The 16,622-nt window shown below is 41.4% G+C and overlaps 1 pseudogene; it reads left to right on the top strand.

Moving 5' to 3' along the window:
* Window positions 1-16,622, top strand: part of LOC132820027 (sodium- and chloride-dependent neutral and basic amino acid transporter B(0+)-like) — a 640,602-nt pseudogene that overhangs the window by 537,018 nt on the left and 86,962 nt on the right.

The following is a 16,622-nucleotide window of genomic DNA, read 5'->3' as shown; positions in this document are numbered from 1 at the left end:
ATTGAGAAGAAATTTGGAAGGAGATCTTCATCATCTATTATAGGGTGGTAGTGGTATGGGATTGTAACTTTCCTAACAAATACCGGGATTGCCATTGTGTTACAGGCTTGGATGGAGAGGAATTTGTTAAGTGTGTACAATAAATTTTTCTGATTCAGCTTGTGGATGTACTGACTATAGAGGGTGCAAAACTTGACCTTCTATTGGGAAATAAGGTAGGGCAGATGACTGAAGTGTCAGTGGGGAAGCACTTTGTGGCCAGGAACCATAATTCTATTAGTGTTAAAATACCGATTGAAAAAGATGGGACTCATCTAAAAGTTAAAATTCTAAACTGGAGGAAGACAAATTTTGATGGTGTTAGGCAAGAACTTTGAAAAGTTGATAGGGCTGGGTATTCACAGATGAAGAGGTGGCTAGAAAATGGAAAGCCTTCAAACATGAAATAACGAGAATTCAGAGACACTAAGTTCCTATTAGGGTGAAGGCTAAGGCTGGTAGGTGTAGGGAATGTTGGATGATGAGAGAAATTGAGAAAAAGGTGGAAGTTATGTCAGGTACAGAAAGCAGGGATTGAGTGAATCCCCAGAAGGATACAAGGGCAGTAGGAATATACTCAAGAGGCAAATCAGAAGGGCAAAAAAGGGACATGAGATAGCTTGTGGCAGATAGGGAAATACCTCAGTATCTTTCTAGGAGTTAGAAATGGGGAACTTAAAATGGGACTCTTCAATGGTAATAATTTCAATGCTACCAGTGTCACTGTAGAACTAAATTGCATTCCCTACAGTTCCCATCCATTTACAATGGCTGAAGGCCATCTTGGTGAGGTCATTAGTAAAGGAGTGATGAGTGTGTTAAAATTGTGTGAGGGATGAAGGTTCAAATGAGGGTAAATTTAACATGTTAAATACAAAACATAAAATAATATTTCAGAATAGTGATGTGGGTGACAAAGTGTGACAGAGAGGGCCAAAGAGTACAATATAAAAGTGTATCAACAAATGGGGTCAGAATGTGGAAAACCGCAAACAAAGTATAGACTATTTTGGTGAATGTTGAAAGCAATAATACCAAACTTGATGATTAGATGAGATGAGATGAATATTGACTTCACAGCTTCAAAATCTCTCAACTCCTAGCCTTATCCCATCTCTATCACCTCCCCCGCTCCTCGCTTTCCTGACCTACCTAACCTGTCCATCTTCCTACTCACTTATCCGCTCCACCTTTCCTACTGACTGATCACAATAACTCCCTACCTGCATCCACCTAATCACTATAGTATATACCCTTCCTCCAGCCCCACCCTTGTCTTTCTATTTACTTCTGAGCATCAAACAACTCCCCCCCCCTCCACCACCACTACCACCACCACCACCCACCAAGTCCTGAACAAAGGTTTCAGCACACATCATTGACTTTCCTGCTCCTCGGTTGCTGTCTGACATGCTGAGCCTTTCCAGGTACACATCTGTTGACTCTGGCGTCCAGTATCTGCAGTCTGTACTGTCTGCAATGGATGAGTATGATTTGGTAACTATTTCAAAGGCACGGCTGGAAGGTAATCAAGGCTGGGAAGGGAATTTAAAGCTCACTTCACATTTTTGAAGGATAGGCAGAAAGAATACAGAAATGTGATAGCTCTGTGAAATAGTGAGCTCAATGCTACTGTGAGGGTCTGAGACAAGATCATTTCTCAAGACATAGGATCAGGCTGGGTGGAGATAAGAAGTAGTGAGAAAATTAAGTCTTTAGTGGGAATAATTTTTGGTTTTAATAATAAATAATGCAAACTTGTAAGACATCATGCAATATTATTGAGTAAACTTGATCTTCATAGAGATTGGGCAAAACAAATTGCTAATGTTGACGAGGAGTTCATGGAGTGTGTTTAAGATAGTTTCTTAAGACACTATATTGTGGAAGCAACTGCCCACAGGATAATTTTAGATCTGGTAATTTGCAACAAAATTTGATTGAGATATGATCCCATTGTAAATGATCGTAGAAGGAAGAGTGATCTTTACACCTGAGACTATTAGGTTGAAGGGAGAGATGAGAGCCTAAAACTTAAAAAAAAAGATCATTCAGACTGATGGAGGACAAGTTTGGCCCAAAGTGGACTGGGAACTAAAGGGTAGGAGGTATTTCATAACTCTCAGAAAGATATTCCTTTGAGAAATAGCGACTTTTAAATAAAGGTAATTCATCTGCAACTAACTAAGATAGGTAAGAGAGGAAACACAGCCTTTAACCTCAGTCAGTATTGATGGTAGGAAGGGCCTTCATTGTATTGCACTGAGATTCACAGCTATAGGGCTGAGTCATGTGATTTACTTGTTCTGTGTTAGGCACATAATGCAGTGAAAGCATACTCTCAGCACTAAAACCCCTCAGGCTATAGAACAATGCAAAAGGCAGCAATGATACACACCACAAATGATTGTTCATATTTGACAACTTCATCCTTGAACTGGGACTCTGTTCATACATCGCCCATAGACATTTTACACTTTAAATGTTACGAAAGCAAAATTAAACTGTACAATCGAAAAGATGAATAAAAATAGCTGATACAGAAAGACTAGTATAATGTGCTGTAATACTTGTTGAGGTTCTCCAGTTTGATAAAAGATGACAATGAGCAGCCTGTGTAAGATAATAAGACGTGTATCTAGCTCCCAAGCTTGTTCATTGAGCTAATGAGCCATACAAAGCAATAGTTAGGACACTGCAATAGGAGGGAAATGCTGCTAATGCTGGAATTCTGAAATAAAAACAGTTATTGATGGAAAAACTGAGCAGGTCAACATTGTTTCTTCCTGTACAGAGTTACTGTTTTGAATCAGCTTTGATGCTTCTGAACTGCTGTTCTAAAGGTCCCACTTGTGAAGGCAAATTGTATTAGTTTTTCCAGCACTTTCTGCTTTAGGTTTCAATCTGACACTGACATTGGCCTCGCTTTTCCTGCACAAGACAAAGGGATTGACTGAAAACCCCCAGTGTGTCTGTTCCTGAATGTTGTACATCTAACACTGTTGGAAAGTTGAGTGCAAACGGCTCAGGGTGAAAGGGTTATGAACCCCTGAGCAATCATTCTCTGTCTTCACAAACTAATGACAACTTAGGAAAGGTAATCATGATTTGAAGATGTCGGTGTTGGACTGGGATGTACAAAGTTAAAAATCACACAACAGCAGGTTATAGTCCAACAGGTTTAATTGGAAGCACACTAGCTTTCGGAGCGACGCTCCTTCATCAGGTGGTAGTGGAGGGTTCAATCCTAACACACAGAATTTATAGCAAAAATTTACAGTGTGATGTAACTGAAATTATACATTGAAAAATTGATTGTCTGTTAAGCCTTTCATCTGTTAGAATACAGTGAGAGTTTCACTTCTTTCATGTAATTACACATGTAAGAAGTGAAACTCTCACTGTATTCTAACAGATGAAAGGCTTACCAGACAACCAATTTTTCAATGTATAATTTCAGTTACATCACACTGTAAATTTTTGCTATAAATTCTGTGTTAGGATTGAGCCCTCCACTATCACCTGATGAAGGAGCATCACTCCGAAAGCTAGTGTGTTTCTAATTAAACCTGTTGGACCATAACTAGTGTTGTGTGATTTTTAACTAGGAAAGGTAACTGAGAGGAGCTGGGGCATTGCGGCAGAACATGAACTGCTCAGGAAAGGCACAACTTAAAGTGGGTCAGAAAATTGCATGGTGGTTCTTATGACAGGATTATACAATCAGTTTAAGGAGACAATATTGATCAGAACAGGTCAGAGAACAAGAAGGGAATGAGGGACCTTCAGACACATAGACAGGAATTAGTTTAGAATGGCATCATAGTCAGCATGGATATGGTGGGCTGAAGGGCCTGTTCCTGTGCTGCTCTATTCTACACTTTGCCATGCCTTGCCAGAAACAGTGACATCACAAATCAAATCCAAGCATTAAAAAAGGGAATGGGATAAATATCAGACAGGGTGAAAATCGGAGAGTTGCACAGGAAAGGGCACCTTAGATTGGATTTCTTTATTACCTCTTACCAAGGGTTGGCACAATTCCAAAGGCTGAAAGATGAATTACTTAGTCAGAATTTATGCTTCCAATTGAGTCAACTCCAATTATTCATTTTAATTCAGGCACTTAACAAATTGTATCCAAGGATATTTGACCATATTCATCAATTCCATTCTGAATTTAGTCTGAGTCAGTGTATAAATAAAGGTGTTTGTACAGCAGCTGAAAAGCTGAAGCATAAATCCAACTTCTTCAAAAATATTTGCAGGACTATTGAAACCATTTGCTGTTTCAAGAGGTATAAATTTATAAATCAGAAAATGTAAAACATATGTGATCCATAATAATAGAAAGGTGCCTGAAACAGCCAGGAGTAAAATGATGGATTTTCTTCGGCTCTCCATCTCTGGATCAGCGTGCTTCTCGTTGTTGCTAACACCCCGAAGCCTCCTGCGAACTTTACCAGCCACTAAAATGTGTTTGATGGTCAAAGCATTGAGCAGAAGAATCAACAGAAGTGGAAGACATGGGGTTAAGATTGAATCCAGCCACTCAAACACCTGCCATCCGAGATCAAAAGCATAGTATGGATGTATAGCACAAAACCATGGCACATTATTATACGTGTACAGAGATACGTAGACAAAGTACACAGGAATATTTTTTGCACAGAACAGAGTACATACAACTGTTATAACTGTAGCTGCAGTTTTCCCTGTACAGTATCTTAATCGCAGTTCCTGGAAACTAATGGCCACGAAGCGATCAAAGGTGAAAGCGACTGTTAACCAGAGAGAGCTGTCAGTAGACATATACAGTAGAACAGTTTTGAGCCTACACACAACAGTTATATCCAGGAAGCAATATGGAAAATAAATATTATTAATTTGAGTCAATATCACATCAAAGATTATCACCATTATATCCGCCGCTGCCATGGCAATCATATAATAAGTGATACAGTTGGAGAGACCACAGCTCCCTCGAGACAGGATGATAATGGCCACCAGATTGACTAGTGGGAAAGAGAAACAAAGGGATTTAATGATCAGGTTTACTGCTGGCTGGTTGATGTGACAGTGCTGCTGCATTAGACATTGAATTACATTGTGCAATCCTCACCCACCATGCACAACAAGTGTTTGCAGAAACAATAATGATTGATGTTCTTCTTTCTCTCTGTCTTCCTTAAATAGCCCTGACAATGCTAATCAACATCTCAACATGAAAGAAGGAAGTGTACCTTAAGGAAATATGAACCCCAGACAGTCTCAAGCAGCTGATCTAAGGCTTTTTTAGGAGGGAGAAATTTCAGTGTGTTAAAGAGGTCAGAAAGCTCAACCTTACTGACACAGATGAATAGAAAGACTGCAAACCCAATACGATCTGGTCAGTAACACACAATGGGAAGCATTGGATAAAAGTACAACATAACTTCTCAAATCTAGCCACTGTTTTAACATCATGAACAAAGCAGAAAATGCACAAAAGATTCACAAACAGCAAGGAGATCATGTGCAGGTACTGTGTCCCAGTCAGGTTTTGAGTGGGGAATAAAGATTAGCAAAGGCAATGGATGGAACTGCTGCACTATTCTTCAGAATAGGACTCGAGGATCTTTGTAAAGCTCCTGAGAGGGCAGACAGTGCTTCAGTTTGACATCTCATCTGAAAGACAGTGCCTCAGGCAGGGCAGCTTTCAGTTAGGTTTGTACTGGGAGGGCCAGCCTGCATGAAATGTTGATGGGGATTCGAACCTACAACCTTTTGGCTCAGAGCACAGCTTGTGCTATCTGAGTCCCAGCTGACATCTTCAGTGTAATATCCTTCACATGGAAAAAGGAACTGAAGATCACAAGAAACTAGAGCAAGTTCCAAGATGAAACAACAATATGCATGATGTAAATCTGGAAGGAAGGAGCTGAAGTTCTGGAAAGTCATAGCATTTCGATTAACAACTGAAGAAAACAGAGACACACATTTTTCTGTGGAAAAGCCTATCACACATTTACTAACAAAGCTTTCCTATTTACCAGGAACACCAACAGCCGCAAGAACTGGGTAGTAAATGTCTTCTATCTGCAAAATGATCGGCCGTCTCATTTTATTTTGAGGAATAATGTCAACCTCAGCCACAGGCACTGACTCCGTCAGAAATAATGATCCAAATGCTGCAGAAATTTCCTTCTTATCCTTGAAGAACTCTCCCTTAGCACCCCCATCACCTTCCCAGTGGGACTATTAGTTCTTGTTGCTGAAACAAACACATTTAGTCAGGCATGTTGAATGCTCATTAGTTTGCTGGCAGAATGCTCATGGGAGAAATCATTTTCTTCTTAACTTCTAATTGTTGATCTAGGTGTTTTGACCAAACCTGCTATTTATTGTACTTCTCTCTTTGTCCAACAGTGCTGGAGAAGTAGACCACCTTCTGTGGTCTTTGAATAAAACCGAGTTCCTTGTAAATCAAAATGTTAACCACACTGTTGTGGGACTAGAATCACATCCAATTTGACCTCAAAATAAAGAATGCTGTTCGATACTCTCATCGCGAGTAAAATGTCCGTTTATTAAGCAGGCCGATTGTTCACCATCTCAGCTGGTTTTATCTCATCATTGATGATGAGTCAAATCTTGATTTGCTGATCTGGTTGTAAATGTTGTCCATGAATTTCCTACTAAAGCTGTGCAGCACACTATCTGACTATGGTTATTGCTTGGTGCTGTGAAAATGGTAGTTGCTAATTTATCAGCCAAAACCTGAGTGTAGCCTCTGTTTTACTGCCCGCAGGTGCAGACTGTCCTGGATTGCAAAAAAAGCAGTTTACCTGGTCATGATAAAATGGCTGTTCCTGGGGAGGTTTGCCGTGTGCACATGTTCAATACAAGGTTATTCAGGATGGTGACTACACACAAAGAATTTTCGAGACACCAGAATGGTGTGTTGCCTCCTTTTTGCTTGAGTCAAGCACACGTCTCTGAGCAGTTGCATGAGGTTATTGAGGGGGAGGATGACTAACCAGAGGTCATTGTACACATTGGTATCAATGACATAGGTAGAAAAAGGGATAGGATCCTGAAGAGGAATTAGGCAGAAAGTTACAATGTAGGATTGCAAGTGTAGTAATGTCTGGACTACTTCCAGTGCTATGTATTAGTGAGAGTAGGAATCACAGGATTTGGCAGATGAATGTGTGGCTTGAGGGCTGGTGCAGGGGTCAGGGATTCTGATTCTTCGATTATTGGGATCTCTTTTAGGGCAGAGGTGACCTGTACAAGGCGACAGGTTGCACTTGAACTGGAGGGAGACCAATATCTTGGCAGGAAGATTGCCGGAGCCACTTGGGAGAGTTTAAACTAGTCTGTCAGGAGGATAGGATCCAAAGTAGTGCAGAAATGAAGGAGAAGGTTAAGGACAGTACTGAAGTTAATGAGAGCAAGTTAAGTAGCAATGGTAATGTTGGTAATCCCAGTGCTGATAATAGACAGGGCAGACAAGCCCATGGCATGAAGCAAGGAAAGACTGGGTTAAACTGCATTTATTTCAATGCAACATTTATTTCAATGTTCCTCCTAACAGGAAGGACAAATTAACTCAGGGCATGGATCAGTAAATGGGACTGGGATATCATAGCTATTACAGGAACATGGCTGTGTGCGGGACATGATTGACAGCTCAATGTTCTGGGGTACAGATGCTATCGGAAGGATAGACAGGGAGGCGAGAGAGGAGGGGGGTTGCGTTTTTGATTAGGGAGCACATCACGGCAGTACTGAGAGGTAATTCTTGAGGGTTTACTCACTGAAGCTATAAGGGTGCAACTGAAAAATAAAAAGGAGATCACTTTAACAGAATTGGTGCCCAAATTGTCAGTAGGAGATTGAAGAGCAAATATGTCAGGAGATCACAGTTAGCTACAAAAATAATAGGGTTTTAATACTAAGGGGTTTTAAGTTTCCTATCATCATCTGGAACTACTGTAATGTCAAGGGATTGGATGGAGAGAAATTTGTTTCGTGTGTTCAGGAAGAATTTCTCATGCCCTACTAGATGGGGCAAAACTTGACCTCTTGGGAAATAAGGCAGGGCAAGTAACGGAAGTGTTAGCAGTGGAGCAATTTGGGGGCCAGTGATCACAATGCCATCAGTTTTAAAATAACTATGGAAAAGGATAGGTCTGGTCCACAAGTTAAAGTTTTAAACTGGGGCAAAACCAATTTTGATGGTCTGAGACAGGAACTTTCAAAAGTTGTTTGGAAGTGGCTATTTGCAGACAAAGGGATGCCTGATCAGAGGGAAGCTTTCAAAAGTAAATTAATGAGGATTCAGAGCCAGCATGTTCCTTTTAGAGTGGAGGGCAAGATTGGCAGGTGCGGGGAATCCTGGATGATTCGAGTCATTGAGGTTCTAGTCTACATAAAGGAGGCATGTGACATATAAAGGCAGCTGGGATCAAGTGAATTCCTTGAGGAGTATGGAGGATATTGGAGTATACTTAAGAGAGAAATCAGGAGTGCTAAAAGGGGATGTGACATGGCTTTGGCAGATAAGATAAAGGAAAATCCAAAGAAATTCTACATATTCTGGATGTAGGTTTCCTCGCTGAGCTGGAAGGTTCATTTTCAGACATTTCGTCACCATACTAGGTAACATCTTCAGTGAGCCTCTTGACAAAGCATTGCTGATGACTCCTGCTTTCTATTTATATGTTTGGGTTTCTTTTGGTTCGTGATGTCATTGCTACGGAAATGACTGCCAGACTACACAGACCTCTTGGCATCACGGCAGCCCACAAACCCACCAACATACTAAACAGCAGCTAATGATCTTGAAAGACCCTACACAGGCAAAAAGCAAAATTAATGTCATTTACAAAGTACCGTGCAAGGACTGTAACAAACACTACATTGGACAAACAGGCAGAACACTAGCCACCACGATACATAAACATCAACTCGCCACAAAACGATAAAACCCTCTCTCACTAATATCCTTACATACAGATGAAGAAGGACACCACTTCGACTGGGACAACACATCCATCTGAGGACAAGCCAAACAGAGACATGGACGAGAATTCCTAGAAGCATGGCATTCCAATTGGAACTCTATCAACAAACATATTAACTTGGACCCGATTTACCACCCCCTGAGAAAAATAGCAAATGACATCACCATAGGAAATGACATCACCACAGGAAATGGCATCACCAACCCAAAGAAACTCAAACATATAAATAGAAAGCAGGAATCATCAGCAATGCTTCATCTGGAGACTCACTGAAGATGTTACCTAGTATGGTAACGAAACGTCTGAAAATTAACCTTCCAGCTAAGTGAGCAGACCTACATCCAGAGCCTTAACTCGAGCTACAAATCTTCTCAAAACCTGTTACATTCTACAAGTATACAAAGGACAAGGAATAACTAGGGATAGAATAGGGACCCTTAAAGATCAACAAGTGTGGAATCATGAGGGATGGGTGAGATTCTAAATGAATATTTCTCATTAGTATTTCTGGTCGAAAAAAGTATGGATGTTAGGAAATTTGCGGAAATAAATAGTGATGTCTTGAAGATTGTCCATATTACAGCAGAGGAGGTGTAGGAAAGCTTAACCACATTAAGGAAGATAAATGCTCAGGACCTGATGAAGTGCATCCCAGTACTTTGTTGGAGGCTAGGGAGGAAATTATTGGGCCCAAAGCGGAGATATTTCTATCATCAACAGCCATGGGTGAACTGCCTGAAGATTGGAGGGTGGCGAATATTTTCCATTATTTAAGAAAGGTTGCAAAGAAATTCCTGAGAAAATTGCAAGGAAATTCCTGAGAAGTGTAGACTGGTGAGCCAAACCTCTGTGGTGAGTAAGATGTTTGAGGGAATTCTGAGAGACAGGATCCACAGCATTTGGAGAAGCAAGGACTCATTTGGAATAGTCAGCATGGCTCTGTGCATTGGAAATCATGTCTTATGAATTTGATTTGCGTTTTTTGAAGGGATGGCCAAAACGTAGATGAGGGCAGTGTTGTAGATATTGTTCATGTGGACTTTAGACAAGGTATTGCATGCTAGGTTGTTGAGTAAGATTAAATCTCATTGGATACAGGGAGTGCTGGCCAATTGTATACAAAATTGGCTTGACGGTAGAAGATAGAGGATGATGTCTTTTAGATTGGAGGCCTGTGATCAGTGGTGTGCCACAGTGGTTGGTGCTGGGTCCATTGTTGTTTGTCATTTCTATAAATGGGTTGGATGAGAATCTAGCAGATACGGTTTGCGAATGACATCGGGAATTATGGTACAGCAGACAGTGAAGGTTATCCCGGAATGCAGCATCCTCAGAGTTCAGAAATTATGATAACGTGACAGACAATTAGGTTCAGAATCTAAACAAGAATTGGACAAGAGAATATTATTCTGTTGTTACAACTATCCCTCTAGTATTGCCATTGTCTTAGTGGGTGTTAGATTTGGTCAGCATTTCCAACAATGTTCAGCTAAAATTGTTGAGTGGATGATCCACCTTGGCCTCATCCGATGGTCGCCAGCATCACAGATGCCAGTCTTCAGCCAAATCAATTCACTCCACTTGGTGTCAAGAAACAGTTAGAGTCACTGCATAGTGCAAGGGATTTGGGCCCTGACAGCGTTACAGCAACAGTACTGAAGAGTTGTGCTCCAGAATTCATCGCCAAGCTCTTACAGTACAGTAAGAACACTGGCATATACCTGACAACATGAAACATTGACCAGTTATGTTCTGGACACAAAAGCCAATTACTGCCCTAACAGTCCACTCTCTCAATCATCGGAAACAACCTGCTCAGTGACACCCAGCTTGTGTTCCTCCAGGGTCACTCAGTGCCTGGCCTTGGTTTAAACAAAACAGCTGGATTCCAGAGGTATGGTGGAAGTGACAGCCCTTGACATCAAGGCCGCATTTGCCCGTGTGTGGCATCAAGGAGCCTGAGCAAACTGAAATCAATTAGTGTCAAGGGACAAACACTTCACTTGTTCGAGTCAAACCTGGGACACTGAAAGATGGATATGGATGCTGGAGGCCAGTCATCTCAGCTCTAGGACATCTCTGCAAGAGTTCATCAGGCAAAGTCTTAGAGACAATTGTAAGGGATAGGATTTATGAACATCTAGATAGGAATAATGTGATCAAGGATAGTCAGCATGGTTTTGTGAAGGGCAGGTCGTGCCTCACAAACCTTATTGAATTCTTTGAGAAGGTGACTAAGGAGGTGGATGAGGGTAAAGCGGTAGATGTGGTGTATATGGATTTTAGTAAGGCATTTGATAAGGTTCCCCATGGTAGGCTACTGCATAAATATACTCAGGTATGGCATTGAGGGTGAGTTGGAGGTTTGGATTAGGAATTGGCTGGCTGGAAGAAGACAGAGGGTAGTAGTTGATGGTAAAGGTTCATCTTGGAGTGCAGTTACGTGTTCCTCAAGGATTTGTTTTGGGACCATTGCTGTTTGTCATTTTTATAAATGACCTGGAGGAGGGGCTAGAAGGTTGGGTGAGCCAATTTGCGATGATACGAAGGTCAGTGGAGTTGTTGACAGTGAGGAAGGATGTGGCAGATTACAGCGGGATATAGATAAGCTGCAGAGCTGGGCAGAAAGGTGGCAAATGGAGTTCAATGTAGGTAAGTGTGAAGTGATTCACTTTGGTAAGAGTAACAAGAAGATTGTGTACTGGGCTAATGGTCGGATACTTGGTAGTGTGGATGAGCAGAGGGATCTTGGTGTCCATGTACACAGATCTCTGAAAGTTGCCACCCAGGTAAATAGTGCTGTGAAAAAGGCATTTGGCGTACTGGCTTTTGTTGATATAGGAATTGAGTTCCGGATTCCTGAGGTCATGTTGCAGTTGGATAAGACTCTGATGCGGCTGCATCTGGAGTATTGTGTACAGTTTTGGTCGCCATACCATTGGAAGGATGTGGAGGCACTGGAACGGGTGCAGAGGAGGTTTACCAGGATGTTGCCTGATATGGTAGGACGATCGTATGAGGAAAGGCTGAGGCACTTGGGGCTGTTTTCATTGGAGAAGAGAAGGTTTGGGGGTGACTTGATAGAGGTGTACAAGATGATTAGGGGTTTAGATAGGGTTGACCATGAGAAACTTTTTCCACGTATGGAGTCAGCTATTACGAGGGGGCACAGCTTTAAATTAAGGGGTGGTTGGTATAGGACAGATGTGAGGGGTAGATTCTTTACTCAGCGAGTCTTGATTTCATGGAATGCCCTGCCAGTAGCAGTGGTGGACTCTCCCTCTTTATGGGCATTTAAACGGGCATTGGATAGACATATGGAGGATAGTGGGCTAGTGTAGGTTAGGTGGGCTTGGATTGGTGCAACATCGAGGGCCAAAGGGCATGTACTGCGCTGTATTGTTCTATGTTCTATGTTCTAGGTTAGTGTCTGAGGCCCAACCATCTCTAACTGTTTCATCAATGATCTTCCCTCCACCATAAGGTCAGAAGTAGGGATGTTCACAATGATTGCACAATGTTCAGCAATATTTGCAACTCCTCAGATACTGAAGAAGTCCTGAACAATATCCAGGCTTGGGCTGACAAGTGGCAAGTAACACTCCTACCACCTGCCAGGTAATGACCATTTCCAACAAGAGACAATCTAACCACTGCTCCATGATATTCAATGGTGTTACCATCAATGAATACCCCCACAATCAATATCCTTGTTGTCACCATTAACCAGAAACTCAACTGGACTTACTATACAAACACAATGGTGACAAGAGCTGGTCAGAGGCTAGGAATACTGCAGGAGTAACTCACCTCCTGTCTCCCCAAGCTTGTTATCATCTACAAGGCATAAGTCAGGAGTTTAATGGAATATTCCTCACTTGCCTGCTCCAAGAGCATGCCAGAAGTTTGACACCCTCCAGGACAAAGCTGCTTACTTGATTGGCAAAACATCTACAAGCATCCATTCCCTTCACACCGATACGCAATTGCAACAGTTTGTGCTACCTACAAGATGCACTGCAGAAATTTACCAAGGCTCCTTTGAAAGCACCTTCCAAACACATGACCACTTCCATCTAGAAAGACAAGGGCAGAAAATACAGGGGAATACCACTACCTGCAAAAATCCCCTCTAATACGATCACCACGCTGACTTGGAAATATACCATTGATCCTTCACAGTCACTTGGTCAAAATCCTGGAATTCCTTTCCAAAGGGCTTTGTAGGGAAACCTACAGTGCATAGACTGCAGAGGTTCTAGAAGGCAGCTCATCACTACTTCTCATGAGTAACTAGCAATAGGCAATAAATGCTGGCCCAGCCAGAGAAAACAAGTTCCTTGAACGAATAAGAAAAAAGCTCATTGAAGAACAATCTTAGCAGGACTTATACATTTAGTGGTAAGGTCTTGGGGTCTGTTGCTGAACAAAGAGACCTGAACAAAGGTTCATAGCTCCTTGAAAGTGGAGTCACAGGTAGATAGGGTAGTGAAGAAGGCTTTTGGTATGCTTTCCTTTATCAGTCAGAGTATTGAGTACAGAAGCTGGGAGGTCGTGTTGCGGCTGTACAGGACATTTGTTAGGCCACTGTTGGAATATTGTGTGCAATTCTGGTCTCCTTCCTATCGGAAAGATGTTGTGAACCTTGAAAGGGTTCAGAAGAGGTTTACAAGGATGTTGCCAGGGTTGGAGAATTTGAGCTATAGGGAGACTGGGGCTGTTTTCCCTGGAGCGTCGGAGGCTGAGGGGTGACCTTATAGAGGTTTACAAAATTATGTGGGGCATGGATAGGATAAATAGACAAAGTCTTTTCCCTGGGGTGTGGGTGTCCAAAACTAGAGGGCATAGGTTTAGAGTGAACGGGGAAAGATATAAAAGAGACCTAAAAGGCAACTTTTTCTTACAGAGGGTGGTACATGTATGAAATGAGCTGCCAGAGGAAGTAGTGGAGGCTGGTACAATTGCAACATTTTAAAGGCATTTGGATGGGTATATGAAAGGAAGAGTTTGGAGGGATATGGGCCAAGTGCTGGCAGGTGGGGCTAGATTGGGTTGGGATATCTGGTCTGCATGGAAGGGTTGGACTGAAGGGTCTGTTTGCAGGCTGTACATCTCTATGACTCTATGACTATATAACTTGGCACCATTGATAAGTACCAGAGTTGGTTTTAGCTCCTCCCTCGTTTCCTCAATGTCTATTTCATTTGAGGGTTTAATCCCGCACCTGATGTCCAAGTGAGCATTCTTCAACCTAAAAACTAACCACTGAAACATTGAACTCCATCAACTATTAATTCGCTGGGTCCAGACTTGACCCAATGTGTAGTATGCACTTTGGTATTTTTTTTAACCAAAGATTGGGAATCAGTGACAGGATCCTTGGTTTGTGTTTTCCAACTTAAACTGAGGGCACAGGTTCAGCTCCAGAGTTCTCACTGCAGCTCATAACTAGCTGCTTTGCTAACCCATATCTTGTGATTTAGCTTTAATTTAATTCAAAGTAGAACAGCAACTGCTGGTGTGAGTTTATCTTCAGCAGGATGTTTTACCAGATGTGACAATGCTTATGTGATCCCCAATAACATAAGAAACTGAGTGTGAATATCATGGGTTTGAAGAGACTGTTAAACATTTGTTACAATTAACTATTGCAAACAAGTGGGACCCTCCTGAGGCAAAATAGCATCTGGGCTGATATTTTACAACAGAATAAGGATAACTTTTCCAAAACAGATAGACATGGTTGTGCAGAGGCACATGGAATTAATTTGACAATTATGCACACAGGTAAGACAGAGTTTAAAGATTAATGTTTCAAAATTCAATGTAATGTTTTGAAAGTTTGACAATTTTTCCTGACTTGGTGGATGTATGTCCACCTGGAAAGGTACTCATTGATCTCTGTTGCACTTGTTTGACAACTTGGTTAGTTGCTGCTGGTTGCTATTAATCAACCCTACCACACAACATCATCAGAGGGTTCAACTCTCAATCTCTTCATGCATGATTGGTCTGTCATAAATTGTTCAGAGCTGGCTTCTGTTCCTTTATCATGTAATATCATGAGCTGCAATACATTTCTGTGACCTGGGCTGGTTGCATATTTTAGAAACCTTTGCTGGTATCCAAAGATTTGTATTTCTAACTCTCACTCTCTGCCCAGTGAGCAATTTTGGAGATTCTTACTTGGGACACCAAATAACCTAAAAATACCACCATTGTGTCAGTGACACTTGTACTCATTTTGCTGCTAATTCACCAAAAAAATGGGTGATTTAGAGAAGTAATCTGTCACAAGGAAGTAATCTCCCCATACAATATGAACAGCTCTGTTGCTACTTTGCTGAAGAATTGGATGAAATATCATATGGATATAGAGTCTCTCACTGTTTATATATTGCATTCGTGAGTCATTGAATATCCCGATTCATCCCTGGATTGTTATGCCAATCATTTTGAACTTTCAATACTCATGCGTTCCTGTGGTAACATGGGCATGATTTGAAACTGCGCCCAATGACAACAATTCACATTGTCCAAAGTATAACATGTCAGCCTTGAGAGCACATTTAATTTCATAGTTTAGGTGATCATGGTGCAGATCAAGATGAATATCTTTGTATTTTGGATAAGCTGTTCTGTAAATCATATGCAATCATCTTGGCTACCTGGCTTAATTACTACTTCAAAGTTATAACTTTACCAATTCTTGACTAATTCAATTGCACCATATGTGACTTGTTCTGCCATGGTGGGTGTGGTTTGAATGTCATGATTTGAGACTGCACTTAGATCTGTACATACTGGTAACCATGTATCTGTTAGACTAAATATTTCGGGAAGCCAGTGAGAGTTTGCGCATTGGCACTCATTAGTAATACATACAATTGTTGATATGCTGTCTCCACTGAGAGATGGTTTCTCATAGCCTGTACCATGGAACATTACTTGCTCAGGTGCATGTCATTGAGGCCATATAGTGGTTACATGGTAACACTAACTCCGGTGTTGATTTTAGCTTTTATCTTGTATCACACTGCCTTCTCAGGACACATGAGATGAAAAAGCTCCTGATTGCTTTCTACTCCCAACACAGAGTGTGAGATTAACATCATGTAAAGCCTGCTCATTTTCTAAAATTTGCCTTTCATTTGGTTGACTCTGAACCTCATCAATGTGGTTGCCTTGGTGCACTTTGGTAACAGTTTCCTTGTTGCTGATGATTTGTTATTACTCTATACTGTCATGTTGGTCGCTTGTGGTTTATTGTAAGGGCCTGACTTGGCTTTTGGAAACAGATTTCCTGCACATAGCCATGTCCCTTGATGCTACAGATATCAAAAAATAGAGCATGGACTTTGGAGAAGTGCAACAAACCACTGCTACTGGAGCTTTTGTTGGGTTTCTGTGCTTTACTGACCATTGCAATAGTATTGGTAGCACCTAAAGCATGTAATTGTTGCTGGCCTGCCACGACATCTTCATAGATCTGTCTATCCTCAAGTAATAGGTCAAGACTGTGGCCCTTCTTATTGCACAAATGTTTCTTCCAACTGACTTTAATTCATGTGA

The sequence above is a fragment of the Hemiscyllium ocellatum genome, chromosome 11 (genome assembly GCF_020745735.1).
Source record: "Hemiscyllium ocellatum isolate sHemOce1 chromosome 11, sHemOce1.pat.X.cur, whole genome shotgun sequence".
NCBI classification, from domain to species: domain Eukaryota; kingdom Metazoa; phylum Chordata; class Chondrichthyes; order Orectolobiformes; family Hemiscylliidae; genus Hemiscyllium; species Hemiscyllium ocellatum.
The sequence above is the reverse complement of the archived record's forward strand: the minus strand, read 5'-3'. Positions and strand labels throughout refer to the sequence as shown.